This window comes from Ambystoma mexicanum, chromosome 5q (assembly GCF_040938575.1).
Source record: "Ambystoma mexicanum isolate Mex_15411 chromosome 5q, UKY_AmexF1_1, whole genome shotgun sequence".
NCBI classification, from domain to species: Eukaryota; Metazoa; Chordata; class Amphibia; order Caudata; family Ambystomatidae; genus Ambystoma; species Ambystoma mexicanum.
Window position 1 is genome coordinate 790,257,100 of NC_090933.1, and position 18,754 is coordinate 790,275,853.

The window sequence follows — 18,754 nt, forward strand, 5'->3', positions numbered from 1 at the left end:
CAAATGTAACTTACTGCATTGCCTCTCACGCGTGCCAGAGATTGCACACCTTTGTCTCCCACATACCCACATACGTTATAACACCCAATGAGAACTCAGTGGAGCATCAACTGACTCTGTGCATTGTTATTACCTCTGTTCGTCTCAACTAGCACCCATGTTGTCATTGCGTTATTAGCTTCATGCATTTTTAGCCTACATGTGATTTTTCGAATTTAGGAGAACTTTCATTGAGTTATTAGCTTCATACATTTTTAGCCTACATGTGATTTTTTCAAATTTAGGTGAACTTTCATTGCGTTATTAGCTTCTTGCATTTTTAACCTACCCATATGCACCACCCATAGCACATGGGCCCGATGCCTAGAGTAGCCACCCAAACCCTCCTGACAACTGCATTTTGAACCTGCCTGTACTGCCTTTGACTCCTGAGTTTTGCATCTAGCTGCACCCCATTGCCAGTGTTTGTTGCACTTTGCTCCTACCTGTACGCCCTTTGATTGCGAAGTCTTGCACCTAGCTGCACCCCTCCTGACTGCCGCCCCAGCATCCAGCTGCATTGCCATGCAATCACAGCCCTCTATCTTTGCTCACCATGAGTCACCCGCAAGCAACCAGCCCACCAGCCAACTCCCCATCTTCCCCTCCAGCATTCCCCCCACTTACTTTCTACCCTCCTTCTTCACTAAAAGCAACATCACAGCCACCCATCCTCCACCCACCATAACATCATACACTAGACCCACTAGCATCAGGAACCAACTCTTAGGACTCCGCTCCAGACACCCGACCATCACTCACCAAGCACCACCCAACTCAGCCACAATCACAGAAACGTCCCCCCTCGCGGCCAAACCATCCTTACCCACTCCAGTCCTGGCGCACCCCAACCCCGCCTCACCGGCACCACCCAACACCACCCCCTCCTCATTGCAGACCCTACAGTGTGCCCTTATCAACGCTAGATCCATCCCTGCTCATGCCACTGAAATTCACAAACTCCTTATCAACCTGGACCTTGACATCCTAGCCATCACGGAGAGCTGACTTCATAGCGCTGCAGGGCCAGCCCTCAACCTTGCCATCCCACAGGGCTACTCCATCATCAGGCAAGACCTCCTCTCCTCAGCAGGAGGTGCGGTGGCACTCATCCTGAAAGATCACTTAGAGGCCAGACAAATGACATACAACTTGGGTGATACCATAGATTCCCTTGCTAAAAAAATCGCCCTCTCCCCCAACTCCACCATCACCATCAACCTCGTCTAGCGCCTACATGGCCCACTATTGGAGTTCCAAGAGAAGCACCTACATCGCCTAACAGAAAACCTACAACTCACCTCCAAAAGCATCCTTTTAGATGACCTTAACAGATATCTATAAGATCACCATAAGCACTGCCATAGACACCATTGCCCCATTACAGAACAAAAAAGCCAAAACAGTGAAACACTCAAACACCTGGTTCTCCTCTGAACTTAAAGAACTCCGCTTCCAGAAAATAAAAGCATTAAACACATGGCAGAAATCACCCCATCCTACAAAAAAATCACTTCTCAATACAAAAAAGCCATAATCATAGTCAAGTCAGCTTCCTACAATGAAAGAATTGCTAATGCAAGCTCTGAATCCAAAGAACTCTTCGCCATTTTCAAAGAACTCACCACACCAGCTACCAAATCACAAGATATTGATAAAGACCAAACCTGGTGTAACTCCATACAATCTGCCCTATTGAACAACATCAAACTCCTACAAGCTAAAATCAAGGAGCACCACAAAAACCTATCACAGCACCTCGAACCAACCACCACCTCTAACTATCTGCCCACTTCCAGCCGAGTGCCCCATCCTGCCAAAGCCCCCATAACCCTTTTCAAATTCAGGGAAGTAACAGTACAGGAAGTCATTGAGATAATGAACAAGATTAAACCACCCAACTGCAAAGGAGACCCCTGCCCAGCCAGTCTCATTAAAGACTGCACTAAAACACTCGGCCCCTTTCTCAAATCCTTCATTAATGCCTCCTTCAACGCCAACACAGTTCCAGACAGTCTAAAAGAAGCCTGGGTACGCCCCCTTCTAAAAAAACCTACTCTTGACCCAGAAGTTGCTAATAACTAAAGGCCCATCACCATTGTGCCTTTCCTGCTCAAGATTCTGGATAAAGTTGCCTACACGCAAATCCACGAATATCTTGAAACCAACAATATCCTAGGTAAAAGACAGCCAGGATTCCGACCAGGTCACGGGACAGAGTCAGCCCTACTCAACTTAAAAATACAACTTGGGGACATCATGGACAAAAGCAAACCGGCACTCCTTCTCTTTCTGGATCTGTCCGCCGCCTTTGACCTTGTCAACCATGATATCCTAGGCATGCACCTAAAAAATGAAGCACACTTCTCCCCAGAAGCTATCGCTTGGGTGGCCTCATTTCTAAATGATAGACTCATGAAGGTCTTTTCAGACACTGCCTCGGCAACCCCTACTATCATCCACTGCGGCATCCCTCAGGCCTCCTGCACCCCCCCTACACTCTACAACATATTTACCCTTCCACTCTTCAATGACCTCGACTGTCGCAACATAGCGTATACCAACTATGCGGACGACACGCAGGTACTACTCCCACTAACAGGGGAAGAAGATGTGACAGCCCTAACCAAAATCTTCACAGCCATCCAAATCTGGATGGCTGCCAACGGCCTCTGCTTTGGGGATAAAACCGAGATCCTCATAGTAGGGACCAGCGAAGCTCTCAACAAACTCCCCCCACAATATAAATCCTTTAACATCGATAACTCCATCATCACAGTCTCCAAGACTGTCAAAACCCTAGGTGTTCACCTAGATGCCTCACTATCCATGTCCCACCAGGTCAATGTCATAGCCTCCTCCTCAGCGCTCACCACCAAGGTGATCAATGCAGTCAAGCCTTTCCTCTCCACCAAAAACTGCCTATCCATCGCCAGAGCCACAATAGGTACCAAATTGGACTACTGTAATGCCCTTTTCTTAGGCACCTCTGTCAACAACATAAAAAAACTACAAATCACGCAAAATAACGCTCTCCGGGCAGCGCTGACTATTCCCAAAAGGGAACACATCTCTCAAGCAAGGAAAAATGCCCATTGGCTACCGGTAAAGGAACGCATACTCTTTAAAGCCATGGCCATCACACATAGGTGCCTTACATCAGATGCCCCACCCTATCTCTCTGAAAGAATCACCCTCAACACCACGATCAGACCTACCAGAGCACACCGCGCCAACCAGATCTCTGTTCCCATGTTCAAAAGAATTAGAGTTGGAGGGTCCAGCTTCCAACACCTCGCACCCAAAATCTGGAATGCCCTGCCAACCTCACTAAGGAATGAAAAATCATACACCACCTTTCGCAAAAACCTAAAAACCTTTCTATTTTGCTAATGTTTCTAAGCCAACATGCACAGTTATGCTTGCACTGTAACCATAGTAAAGTATAACCTTTCAAATGAGGTGAATGAAGAATTGCCACAGGAAACAAAAACAGAGTGCACAGAAAATTAGAACAGTCTATACAAGTTATCAGGGTATGGATAGGGTTGCTTAGAGAGTGGCACAATAACAAAAGTCAAGATGGGGTAGACTATGTGTTATGGGATGTTTGATGCACACCGTTCGCTCTTAAATATGGGATTAGGAACAGTCAACCGGTTTCTGGACTCCAGGGCTCGGGTCACCAGGTAGCGCTGGACTCTCCTAGTAGAACAACAGCTGGGCCTGTCTGTTCACTGGATAATCAGGACAGCTGGTTGGCAGTGTTGCAGCGGGCATGCAGTTCAGGATGCTTCTAAAAAAATAACACTTCAGCTTTTCACTTTGGGATGGTCAGCAATGCTTTGGCCTTGCAGTGGAATCTGGAATCAGCTATGCTTTGGCTTTGCAGTGGGATCTGGAATCTGGCAAGATGAATGTAGAAGATTAGGAACACAGGCGCAGGAAATTCAGGAAATTGTCTGTCCAGAGTTTTGTCAGCCACCCTTTTTATAGAGCATGGTAACATCACAGAATTATACGGTAGTGCAGGCTTAGCTAAGCACGCCTCTAAACAACTGGATTGGTCAGGGGAGATAGTTACCGCCTTGCTCTCAGCTGAGCGGATTTCAAGGGTATGATGTCAGATTTATGATGTGTGTTTTACAATGTCCAGAACCTCCCACAGTTACTTTAGCTAAAATCCAGTTTTGCCATAAATGGCACATTTGTACAGTTGAGGCCTTTTAACAAAAAACATACGCAGGTTCCATATTTTAGGCAGAACATGCAAGTCCATCTCTACAATTTGTAAAACATTGTTAGCCCTTCTAATAATTTTTTTAATCATTTTTTTGTGAAATATTCAGCCTAAAATTCTATAACTTTACACGTGTGAATGGATTATCATTAGGCATGTCAGTGTTGAATTTTACATTGGACTCATGTACACTTTCTTGGAATACCCAATTCTCTGCCATTTCTCTTCCCAAAGTGGCAAACAATGTTTTACAAATTGTAGAGATGGACTTGCATGTTCTGCCTAAAATATGGAACCTGCGTATGTTCTCTTCAGCTACCTCCAACTGTCACTTCAGCCCAGTGTGGGGAGGGGTTTTAATTCAAGGTTTATGGCTGCTTCCACTTCACAGGTTGGTGTCCTGAAACTTCCATTGTAAGAGGCCTCAGCCCAGATGAAAGTCTGCCAAGGTAGTAATTATCACAGGGTCAGGCCTCAGACAACGAGCTGCTCTCTTTACACAAAGGCAACCAATAATTGTTGGTTTATATAGCCTCTTTCACTCAATTAGTAGCAGAAACCAATTGGCCTGAAGAGAAGAGAAACACACTCTTTCATTGAGGATTGAGAGGAGAACTCAAGGATATTTTAGCACAAGTAGTGAATCCTCCTACAGGTTGTGCAAAAATTCATAGACCTGACCATACAACTGGATAACTGATTGCAGAACCGGCACACTGATCGGGCCAGATCAGAGTCTAAATCATTTTATGTTCGTTCAAAAGACTCTGGAACTCATCAAATGACTGACAATCATCTTGAGCCTATGCAGTTAGGAGGTGTTTGAGGTCCCATATCTAAGGAAGAACAAGACAAGAGAAGCCAGCAGAACTTATGTGTCTATTGTGGTTCAGCGGGTCATCAATTACGAAACTGTCCAGTGAAACCACCATGGAAACCAGTTGGAGCAGTAAACAAGGTAGACAGAAAAATCACCAAAAATTAACAGCTGGAAAACTCCAACGCCTGACAAGTGTAGAGGTCGTCTTGTCAAGCCAATAGAAGGGAATTCAAATCTCTCATTTCGTTGTTCCAGTCATACTAAGTAGTGACCTTCAACCTTCCAAGATGTATTCTCTTTAAGCCTATGTAGACAATGGTGTGATTGAAAACTACATGCATTACGAACTAACAGGCAAGATGGGTATTGGTATACATCCAAAGGCTGTGGTAGAAAATGTCACTGCTGTAGATGGAACTCAACTAATATCCGGACCAGTGATGAAGTGTACTGACGTTTGCACCTTGCTTTGCCAAGAAGGACATCGGGAAAAGATATTTTTTGACCTAATTAGTGCTCCACACAGATTGATTGGCATGCCAAAACCATAGTTTTTACCGAATAATGCATGACTTCCTGCTATGTTCAAGGCAGCGCCCTGAAGAAAGAGTTTCCAGAGATTTAATGTGAAAAAATCCACCTTATGGTTGATAGGAACCCTTCCACCGGAGTATCGAGACTTTCAAGAAGTATTCAAACAGGCTAACGTGCTGCCAGCTCATCGGCCATATGATTGCCTAAAACCCGATGCAGCGGAATTTATGCCCTAACTGAACAAGAAAATATTCATTTGAAGACCTATTTAAATAATTACCTGGCCAATGGATTCATTCGGCGCTCTAAGTCCTCCATGGCATCTCCTCTGTTTTTCATGCCCAAGAAAGAAGGGGACCTTTGTACTTGCATATGCTACCGTGCCCTCAACCAGATCACAGTCAAGAACCGGTACCCACTTCTGCTCATTCCAGTATTAATGGATCAAGTTAAGGATGCCAAGAATTTTACTAAACTAGACCTTAGAGGAGCTTATCACTTAGTGAGAATCAAAGAAGGAGATGAACGGAAGACTGCTTTCCGCCCAAAATGTGGATTTGACGAACACCAAGTCATGTCCTTTGGTTTATGCAACTCCCCAGCAGCCTTCCAGAATTTTATGAACAATGTTTATGTGAATTGCTCGATGTCTGCACAGTAGTGTACCTTGACGACATTCTCATTTACTCAAACTCGGTACAAGAACACATAACCCTTGTATGAGCAGTACTCCAGAAACTGTGACAACACAAGCTCTTTGTTAAACTAGAAAAATGTTCCTTTCATGTGACGTCAGTGGAGTTCCTGAGATTCGTTTTGTTGCTTATGGGGATCCAAATGGATAAATGAAAAGTTGATGCAGTTCTAAATTGGCCTTCCCCTACATCAGTTAAAGGAGTCCAAAGTTTTTTTTAGGATTTGCACATTTCTACAGACGCCTTGTTGCAGGATTTTCACAACTGGTCCACCCAATAATTTTGTTGCTGCAAAATCACAAGACATTGTCCTGGACCAAGGAAGCAGAAGAGGCTTTCTAGGCATTAAAGAAGGATTTTACTACCGCTCCCATTTTGAGACACCCACAACCAGAGTTACCATTTGTAGTGGAAACCGATGCGTCCAGTGCAGCAATGGGAGCAGTACTATCCCAGAAAGATACCGAAACCGGACAACTGCATCCAGTGGCCTTCTGGTGCAAGAAGTTCTCAACAGCCGAATTAAACTACAGTATCACAGACAAGGAATTACTAGCAATCAAACATGCGTTCAGAGAGTTGAGACACCACTTGTTAGGGGCCCGGCATACTGTTAAGGTTTTCACTGATCACCGAAACCTGCAATATTTGTGCAAAGCCAAAGCTCACCATTTCCCGACAACTCTGTTTGATGTTATTTTTCGTGGAATACAACTTTGTCATCACTTATCGCCCAGGGGTGTGTAATGGCAAAGTGAATGCCTTGTCAAGGATTGGAGAATGAGACGATATTCAAAGCACAGCAGAACCTGTAAACATGATTCCCGAAGAGAAGGTGCTGGGGATCACTGGATCCTCAGAAGAAGACTTGATGGCACATATTCTAATTAACATGTCCACTTCAGAATTAGAGGTTTGGGAGTCAAGAGGGCCCAAGTTCAGTTTTCAAGAAGGTCTCCCTTATTTCCAGAGTTGGCCATCAGTATTTACAAAAGAAAGTTATGGCAGATTACCATGGAGCCACATTGGAAGGCCATCCTGAAATCGCTAAGACCACGGCCAAAATCAAAAGGCATTTCTGGTGGCCAACATGGCGCAAGGACATCATATATTCCATTCAAACTTGTGGTATTTGTGCTCAGAATAAAAGCTTGAAGCAGAAACCAACAGGACTGCTTCAACCGTTACCCATCCCACCATGCGCTATTGTATGGGAGTTTATTACGGAGCTGCCTCCTTGTTTGGGGTATAACACAATTCTTGTCGTGGTGGACTTATTTTTCAAGATGGCGCATTTCATTGCCCTTAAAGGGCTTCCTACTTCCTCAGTCTTAGAAAAGGTATTCCTGGAACAAATTGCACATCTTCATGGATTTCCATCTACTGTGATCTCTGATAGAGGGAGTCAATTTGTATCCCAATTCTGGAGAAAATGTTGTGAGTTGGCTAAAATTGAAGTGTGTCTATCTACCAGTCACCACCCACAGACTGACGGTCAAACAGAAAGAACCAATCAGACTCTTGAACAATACCTTTGATGTCTTCTCCCCCAGATAGTTTGTTCTTGGGTCGATGTCCTTTGGATCGCAGAGTATGCTTATAATGACTCCAAACACACTTCCACAGGCTATACTCCCTTCTACATACAGAACGGTGTAGATCCTCAGACCTCCACCTTTGATCCCACAGAATCTTTTGAGATGCCAGCAATACAGAGTCTTCATGATAACATTACAGGAGTACAAGAAGAGGTTCTATGACATTTGGCTGCAGCAAAGGAGAACCAAAAGAAATTTGCAGATAGACTTTGAAGAAAATCTCCAGAGTATAAGGTGGGAGACAAGGTATGGTTGTCTTCTAAATACATTGCACTCAAAGGCCCACGTAAATTCCAACCTAGGTTTCTGGGCCCATTTCAGGTGGAGACCATTGTCAGTCCTGCAGCAGTAAGATTAAAATTCCATCCCACATGCAAATCCATCCAATATGCCATATTTCCTTGATAAAACCACTGAGTCCAGGGACCAGATTACAGCCACCACCAAAACCCCTAATCATAGAAGGAGAACCAGAATTCATAGTAAAGGAAATTTGTTATTTTGAGATTGTCAAAGGAAATTATTCTACCTGGTAGAATGTAAAGGGTTTGTTCCACAGTATAGGGAATGTAGCTCAAACATTCATGCCCCCAAATTACTTCAGAAGTTTCATCAAAACCACCCTACTCAGCCAGGACCGGAGGGTTCATCCTTGGGACGGGTCTTGGGGGGGAAACTGTCAAGGACCCAGTAAAGGAGCACAGTTCCCATTCAGACATACCGGTGAAGCAAGGAACTTCACAGCAGCTAGTGGGCCAAAAGTGGCTACAAGCCTGGCACAAATGGCATTTGTCTCCTTCATAGCATTGCACCCATAGGCTCACATAGCGCTTACATTGGTTTTCATACACCCAAAATGGCTGCCGCCAAGCACATTGTTAACTTACAGCACATACTACACCTATTGCGAGATTGAGAGTTAGTCTAAATGCCTATAACTGCACACTGGGGGTTATACTGAGTTTTAATTGCTTTATAGTATAGTTGTAATTTTTTTTAGCTGAGAGTTTAACTTCATTGCTTATTACGATTTAATACTATTTTAACTGACTGTTTTAGACAACTGTTGCTTTTTAGCTATTTTGACACCGCGTTGAGCAAATTGGAGTGAGCAAATACAGTTTCATTTAGACACTAGCCATGTGATTTGAATCTGAGTTTCTTTCTCGGCACACACGAGCTAGTTGAAACACTGAACTACAAATCCTAGCAGGATTGTAGTTATGCGTTTCCCATTTAGTCTGTCCTCTGGCGTGAGTGCGCCTGCGTGAACAGAACTGCGAGTCTGTGCAGGGACGCGTAGACGTGCCCTCCACTCTGCTGCCTCTGGTACTTGCAGGTTTCATGGCATCCAAAGGTAAGTATTTGAGTCCTTTGCAGGAACACGCCCCTGACAATTACCATACAAACACTCTTTCTGGGCAGGAGATTGATACCCAGCTCACTGTAGCATTACTTAACACCCGCTCTGGTCAAACATACATTATACATACACGATCATATTCAGGAACAGAGGCTCACCGACTCTCATTGACCCACCATTGAGCAGCTGAAGGCTATGTCTTCTTTGGGAAACACAGAGAAGGGACTGTTGGGGGAGGTGTGGCCATTATATGTAAAAAAACCATTAGGATTCTATGAGGCCAAGATCGAATGTATCGGTACTGATACTATTAATGCTAAGATGACATCCAATCCCAATTTTACCCTGAATCTAGTTCTCCTTCATAGACCACCTGAGGACTCTGATAGTTTTAATGAAGACATTGTTAACATCGTTACACCTATGATGACCATAAATACTGGTTTGGTAATTCTGGGTGATTTTATGCGCTGGAAAGGCGATAAAAGGGATAAACAAGCTCTGGAATTGGAAGAAATGCTAGGGAATCACCAGATCACAATCCATAATGTGGATCCCATGCATAACAAGGGCCACATATTGGATTGGGTCGGTAGTGGTAATATACAGGTTGAAGATATTATTACCACATCATGTGGTAATAAATAAATAAATAAATGTATCTGGTCTGATCACTCCTTTGTCACCTGTGTATTGAGGCTTCCTGCCCTAGCATGTAGAGTGAATGCACCTATGGACTCAGTTGGAGCTCGAAGCTTAAAGAACATAACCACCCCTATTTTAGTTAATTATATGTATACATTGATGACCATAACAAACAACACTGATGACCCTGAGATGCTTATAAGTAATTACAATAAGGAGACCACTGAAATGCATGACAGATTTGCCCAATAAAAGATAAATTCGTTAGAGATATACCCAATCGCATAGATGGTTCTCTCGCTCCCTGGCAGAACTTAGAGCCAGCAAAAGGCAGGCCGAACACATCTGGCGTAAAGACAGTTCTACCACCAACTTGTCAGATTGGAAACACAAAGAGAAGCAGTATGAAACCGAAATTATTGAGGCTAAGAAAACCTTCTATAATAATCAAATTAGTTCAGCTGGAGATCAGACAAAGGAACTCTTTCGCCTTTTTAGATCTTGGGAAAAACCCACTGCTTGCAGTCCTCCCATAAAACTCACAGCCAAAGACTGTGATCGGGTACAGAAAGCTTTTGCAGACAAATTATCATAAACCCAAGATAGAATCAAGCAAGAAGCATTGGCATCCCCATTGCCCATAGTAAAATCCACTTTGGTTCTTACTGAGACATCTCATACAGGCATAGACCTGTCTAATACTCAGCCAGATCTTATATCTAAAATTGCTACTGCATCTGGATTAGAAACAGGCTTTATATTTAAGGAATCCACTGCAGTCAAACTTATAAATATTCTTGAATTGATGCATCCCACCAATTGCCCTGGTGAACTGCTCCCAGCCAAACTTATTTTGGAACATAAAGAATTGTTTGCTTCCTTCCTTTGTAGATTTGCTAATGCCTCTTTTTGGACAGGTGTTATTCCCCAGTCTATAAAGAATGTTGCAGTCTCGCCCCTACTAAAAAAAGCAGGATTTGACCCTACTGATGCAGCTTATCTAAGACCAATTACCAGTACCCTGTTCTTTCTTAAACTCATAGATAAGGTAGCAACCATCCAACTACAGGCTCACGTATATACATGCCAAACAGTCGGGGTTCAGAAGTCACCATGGAACTGAGAGTGCTCCTCTGGACCTGCAGCTATTCATGTTTTCTAAATTAGAAGAAAGTAGGTTGGGGCTGCTGATGTTGCTGGATTTAGCAGCTTTCGACTTGCTTGATCACAAAATTCTACTTGATAGAATGCAGACTCTCGGGGGCCTCTCCGTCAATGCCATAGCCTGGTTGTTTAGATGGTCACAGATGCATTGGTGGGATAGTGCCTCTAAATCACAATGTATAACCTGTGGAGTACCCCAGGGAGCATGTCTTTCTCCACTATTGTTTAACATTTACATTCTCCCCCTCTGCAGCGAATTAGAACTCTTTCAGACCTTTTTTGCAACTACGCTGATGATTTTCAACTGTATATGGTCTACCAATTGATAAAGCAGTGGATGTCCACAAATTGGCTCTGCCCGAATGCCTCAAAGACTGAACTTATGCTATTTGGCCCCCGCCAGGCACAAACTAAGCTGGACCAGTAGTACTCAGGCTTCAGGATAGCTGGCAGCTATATCAAGGTTGTGCAGAAAGTAAAAACTTTATGGAAAATAGCCTAGATCATGAATCCCATGTCGCAGCCATCACCATGAGCACTAACTATCATCTCAAAGTGCTTAGGCAGGTCTCTCCACTTGTTTCAATCGATAATTGTACTAAACTTGTGAGAGCCATCATATTGCCACGTGTGGATTATTGTAATGCACTTTTAGGTGGGGCAAGCAAAGCTGATATGCAAGAACTGCAAAAAATACAGAATAAAGCCATCTGCATCATCTTTCAGATGAAACGTTCAGAACCTACTACCGCAGCTAGAAAAAAACTACGTTGGCTTCCTGTGGAAGACAGGATTCAGTTTAAACTGCTAACTATCTGCCATAAATGCATCTTTGGGAATGCACCATCTTATCTGAAGGACGTTGTCAGTCTCTACCAGCCTAAAAGAAATATTAGGTCAGCTGAAGACTTCTTACTAATACAGCACCGGGTGAAACGATCTTGTGGACTCGGCAGGGCCTTTCACACCCAAGGAGCCAAGGTATGGAATGCTCTGCCTGCACCTCTGCGAAGACAACAGATCTTGCGTTCCGGAAAAAATTTAAAACACATCTTTTCAATTAGTATGAACTCCTGCAGGTAGCTTTCTGTCACCGTATCTGTCTCTCTGCCCCTGGATGCCGACGGGCATTGGTGCGGTACAAGCAAAATAACAATAAAAATAACACTTGCAGAGGGAGCTACTTAAGCCCTGCCTCTGCTGGAGCGCTCGCTTCACGTCTTCTCCGCTGACAGCTGGTAATGCTACCGAAGATCTCCTGACAGAACCTGTCAAAGAAAAGAAAGTTCAGAGACATTAGTTTCCACAGAAAATCAACAGAATTCCATTGTTTTTTTTAAAAGACTTACTGAAGCGAAGTAATTCTGAATCATTTCTTCAGTTTGCTGTTTATTTCGTAGTCCCTGCATCTTCTGTCAGAAGTTCCTGAACAGCCGCAGCATCTTCTTCAGAGCAGTCTTCGTTCGTGGTCGCAGTGCCTTCATTCAGAAGTTTCCTCAGCAGACTGCATCGTCCAAAGGTATTTCATTCACAGCTTTCAGAAAACCTGCAAAACAAAAGGTATTTTTCATTAATTAATGAACTAATAGAAATAAGAAAGAAGTCTTACATATGTTGCTTACCTGAAGTTCCAGCAAGTTTTCTTCGCTTAGTTCACTGCGCTCATCTCTGAAGGCTGCAATTTCTCAGTTAAGACGAACTTACGTTGGTTAAACGTTTCCTCAAACCGAGTATAGTCACAGCCATTCTGCAGCATTTAACCTTTTCGGAGAACCAAGAACCTGTAAAATAAAAGGGAACATATTAGAAAGCGAGATCTCTCCCACATAGGGAATGCTCAGAATCTGACAAACTATAATCCCTTTCTCACCAAATACTTATCCAAGATAACTTGAGAATGGCAAGGACTTTATTCTGACAAGAATCATTATTTCACTGCAGCCGTTTAAGTTAAAAGATTTCAACCAATGCGCCGCTCTAGAATACAGGATGGAGAGCTCCACAAAACATAAACACAGGTGTGAAGGGAGGGAATATCAAGGCGCACTGCTATTCAGTTTTTTCCCAGAAAATAGAAATTACAGTAGTTCTATTGTTATTACTGTTGTTTTCACAGAAAAAGAGTCCAAAAATGCCCAAATAACAGATCCTCTGGCTGAGAAGGCATTACGCTCCCGCGGAGTTCCAGGTAAGCGTTACAGCTGTACAGTTATGGGACTACCTCCATGCGGTGACACCTATGATCCAGCCACAAAGCAGAAATTCAGAGGGTCATCCCTTTCGAACAGGGTAGTAGGTTGAGTTCCAGTGCAGCATCCTAAACATTTGCTCCTGTCACCACAAGGGACACTGCTGTGGGACAGAGGGTTCCTCAAGTAGCCTCGCATGCCATATGCACCGCAGTAGATCCTTACCTTTCAAAGGTCACTCCTTTGTGTGTGTACTGCGATGCAGTTCTCTGCAGGAGTGAGCAGTTCCGGATTGCTTTTGAGGCTGCGGTTCCAGGACCACAATGGAAAATGCCCACTACCTCGATGAGGTGCACCCAGCATCTTCCTCTATTCATCTGCACTTTCTTATCCCAGTGGTTGGTGCCCGTTCCCTACCCTCCCTACCCTTTCCACCCGTGAGTGTCATGTTTAAAAAATAAAAAAATACACAAAGCTGAAAAATAAAAAAAGTCTCTTTTCAGAGTCACCTTTCACAGTTTAAAAATAAAAATGCCAATGAAATGGTGCAGGGCCCTGGGCTTTCTGAGAAGTCGGCAGACACTGCGGTAGCAGACTTCTCATTAATGTAGGGAGTGACGCCATCAAAAACAGTGAATTCTTTTCCGGGAGAAAGTGGTGGCTCTGAAAAGAGCCTTTTTGGGGTTCCTTTGTTGTTCATAAAAGGTTTGAAGGGGACAACACCAACTGCAAAAATGCTTGCTACAGTTGCAAAAAGGGCTGAAGTGCATTTTGGATATCTTGCAAAAAAGCTGATTAACTGCATCAGTAAGATGGAGTCCATCTCTGCAAAAAATATTGGTGCTATGAAATGTAATATTTTCATTGTGGAAGGAGGACATGCCAGCATCTCTCAAAAAGGCGCCAACAGCCTTGTTGACATTGCGCCTCCCTTTCTGTATTTGCGGACCAAATGAAGAAGTGCACAGCCTCATCTGTCTCTGGGCAATGCGAGAAAAAATTGCTTTGGAGTTTGGAAATATGTCCATGACTTTCCCAAGTGCCTCCTTCATCGCAATCTGCAATGAGATTCCAGTAACAAGTCCTAAACTGTTCCCTCCACAATTAACAATAAAATGTCTAGATGATGCTGTGTCACCAAAGTGGCACAAAGAGGAAACGAATCCAGCCACCACATACCACGTAATCCATACCAGTGAACATCCACATGAGGGAATCCAAGATGTGCACCCACTCCACAGTGTTTTGCATACACCTGCAACCAATGTATCCACGGGTCCCCCCAAAATCCATACACTCTGCCTCCGGAGAGACATAGCCATAGCCATAACCATCTGCACTCCTCTCAGCAAAAAGACCTTCTGTCGCAGTCTCTCCTTGCATACCACACCCAGGAAACCTTTTTGACCAATCCCCTGGCCTCCACAGTCCCGTTTCCATGCTTCTCATCCTCAAAAGCCCTGTATGTGTCTGCAAACTACTGCAGTGTCTGTGGACATGTTGTGCAATGCACAGGAGTGGGGAAAGACATTTTAACCAGGGCAGGAGATTTCCTCTTTAGTGGTGTCTCTGAATAGTCTTTTTTTTTAAAAAAAAGGTGCTTGAAAACAAACACCTTTTATTTTGTATTATTTGGGGGGTTTCTTTCTTTTTCTGAGTGTTTCAAAGAACGGACGACGACACGCCATCTTCAGTAAAATAGTGCACATTAAGGGAGTCAATTTTGTTGTTGGAGACAACAAACATCTCAGCATGCCGCAGAACTATACCCTTGCCTCTATTCACAAAGCACCTTGCAACATTTTGCTGAGTATTGAACACATTATGCTTTTTCCATTGTGCTACTGGTAGCATTTCAGAAAAAAACACCCTTTCATTTCAGAAAAGCAGCATTAGTTCCTCCACCAACACTTTCAATACAGGAATAAAACTTGGGGCACTGATGTACTCCAAATGCTCTCCTCCACAGTGCACCACCAAAACATCAGGACTACCAAAGGTAGCCATGTTTCTACAAAGAGCAAGCACTGCCTGCAAATTGAGGCTTGGCACACGCCACCAGAAAGCCTCCAAGTCTGGAAAACCAAGATCTGTAGAAACACCTCTTGCCTTTGTATAACTCTCCAGATCAGAAACACAGCAATCTGCCACTATGCATACAATAACTCCAGCCATCTTCACCACACAACCAAATCAGCAATGAAAAAAAGTATTATCCTCCCTGCCTGTAAAGCACACACTTAACACTTGATTGGCTAATCCCCACAGTACACTCCCATTTCCATGACAGGCATGCTGAGAAGCCCTGGATGCAGCACGTGTGATCCATGGACTACCGCGGTGTCCGCGGAACCCGTAATGCAGGGGCAGCCCTTCTTCCCTTTCCACTTCACACTTTGCAGCACACTCTCATTGGCTACTGGTAAGAGGTTGCACAACCATCCACCAATCACATCCAAGATCTCTACATCAAACTCCAGCAACTCAGTACAAGACTGCAGATGTACTGTGGAACACTCAGATCACAGGTCTGCTATGATTCCCAAGCACCTGTATTCAACAGTACTGTAAAACTCTCCAAGATTTCTACTTCCAGATTCATCAACATCTACATCCAGCAACACAAACTATAGGTATGGATATGTTTTGTAATGCACATAGAAAATGAAAACTGCATGCACGTTACCAAAGCTTAGCAAGTACATATATTCCATGATTATGAACAGAGTGTCTGCAACTTGCCCTACATAACCTACCAAATATTAATACTGTCATTTGTACCATCTCCTCACATCAACTGACAGTTACTTACAATGCGGTGTGCTTTCACAGTTGTCTTGTACTGCCCACTAGCATAACAGCTTGAAACCACATATTTCAATTTCAGCACCACTGCCTGTGATTTGTGTATACCAAACCACATTGGGAACATTTCTACAGCACATGCAAGTGCCAGAACCGATGTCAAATGCCCAGAATTCACACAAAAAAGGGAAACTGCATGTATATTATGAAAGCACGCCAAGCACATGCATTGCAAAATTGAAAAAATGTACCATTGGAGGAAAGCAAAGGAATGCATGTGCACATTGGAAACAGTGCTATGTATCCAGTTGAATACATAACTTCCCCAACTGAAAAAAGTAATTTCTGCAGTCATGTAGTGAGCATCTATGTGTGAGGAACTTACCAAAATTCCACACACAGTAGCATTCTCCTTTCCAATCTCTATATCTTTCTACCTTTTTTCTCACTCCACTAAATTATTTCCAAAACAAATAGTGCAAACACAACTCACACAGGGCACAGTTATCACTGCAGCACTGGCCCCCATACCAACAATGCTAATACTCCCAAGTCCCCACTCGTATGCAGTGCTGTACACTCACACTAACTCTTCCTGCCAACAAATTCTTCTACAATGAAAAACAATCTGTTCTCCTACTGCTATTACTGTACCATTAACCCACATACCCACTAAATTCCTTCTTTTGCAATTGCAGTGAAAAAATGCCTGCTAAAAACCAGTGACGCCTCTGCTGGACGATAAAACTCAGAAGAAACCTACTGTAAGTGCAGTACATTTAGAGTATTATGCCTGTTACTCAGACAGGGCAGTGTTGTTGGATTGCAGCCTAGACAATGTTATCCAAGCCCAAAGCACTCGCTTCACCCTTACTCATTGCACCTTGCCACCAGGTCCACTGTTTCTATTGTCATCAGAACACCAGTATGTAGACACCCACTAGTTTTATGAAAACATTGCAATGTCCTCACTTCTTCAAGCACATTACACTCTTATGCACACTGACGCAGGCCTTTCCCACAGAAACACACACACATAGCAGTACTGCCTTCCCAACCAAAAATAACAACCCTTTGCACCTTCACACTCCTCCATGTATACCTACCTTCATATTCAGACACTCATGCACAATAAACACAAATACATTGCACAACTTCCAAACCCACACTTTCTTTTTTTTCCAACAGACACAAGACAATGGGCCTCATTACGAGTCTGGAGGTAAGGGATAAACAATGCCGGTAAAGGATTACCGGCATCCTTTACCGCTCCGGTCCATTACGACCCAACAACCCGCTATTACCGGTACCGTAAATAACGGTGCCTCTAATAGCGCCATGGGTGCGGGCACGCGACCTCACCTGCCGGCAATAGCGGCATGGCGTAAACAGAAGCTGAACACGAGTAATGCAGACATGCTAATAACGGCCTACAGAAGACAGAAAAGTACCTTACCGGCATGGAGCAAAAACCAGCATCGCGGACCACCCGTAAACGGCCATGTGCAGTGTTCCCAACTGCCACAGGTGCACACAATCATCACAGGTGGAGGCAATATGGCCTGGGCAGCACAAAAGGAGCACACCCCACCCCTTCCCACAACCAGTCACACCAAAAAATGATCCCAATTCTACTAGCAATGCTGGGGCTGGAGGACATGATTGCAGTGGAACTTCAGCAACAACAAGAACAACAGGCAATGCAGAGGAGACACAGGAGGAGAAGGAGGGTGAGGCAGGCACAGCCTGCAACACCATTTCAGGCAGTTGTACCACACAGGCAGCCCCCAATCCCCAGAATCAGAGCCAATCCATTCATCCTAACCCCTGAGCAGATCCACTCCCTGTACCGTCTGGACCAGGACACAATCACCACCATTGTGGACATGATACAAAACGACATTGCCAGCCTCATAGACATCCGTACCGCCATCCCCCCTCTACTGAAGGTGGTGTCTGTGCTCCACTTCCTGGCCACAGGCACCTACCAGCACACAGTAGGCCAGATGCATGGCATATCACAACCATTATTCTCACGTACGCTGAACCAAGTGCCTGATGCCCTCCTGAAGCACACAGGCGACCACATTTTCCTACCACGGTCAGCCCAGGAGATCTCCAACACCAAGGTTGGTTTCCATTCACTGGCCGGCATCCCTGGTTGCATTGGCGCCATCGACTGCACCCATGTTGAATTGGTGGTCCCACATGCCATGGAGGCAGTGTACTGCAACCGTAAGTTATACCACTCCATCAACGTGCAAATGGTATGTGACTCAAACAAGATCATCACACATTGTTGTGCCCGATTTCCCGAATCAACCCATGATTCAATGGTCATGCGGAACTCCACGATACCACGCTACATGGAGCGACACACAGGGCACACATCCTGGCTACTCAGTGAGTTGCATGTCAGGCTCATGGCATCGAGATGTGGGTAGGTGATTGGGGGTGAGTAGCATACTTCACTTGACTGAGATGGGGGGAGAGATGCATACTTCACCTGGCTGAGATGGGGGGGATGCATACTTCACTTGGCTGAGATGGGGGGGAGAGATGCATGCTTCACCTGGCTGAGGTGGGGGGGAAAGATGCATACTTCACCTGGCTGAGATGGGGGGAGAGATGCATACTTCACCTGGCTGAGAGTACCTGAGAG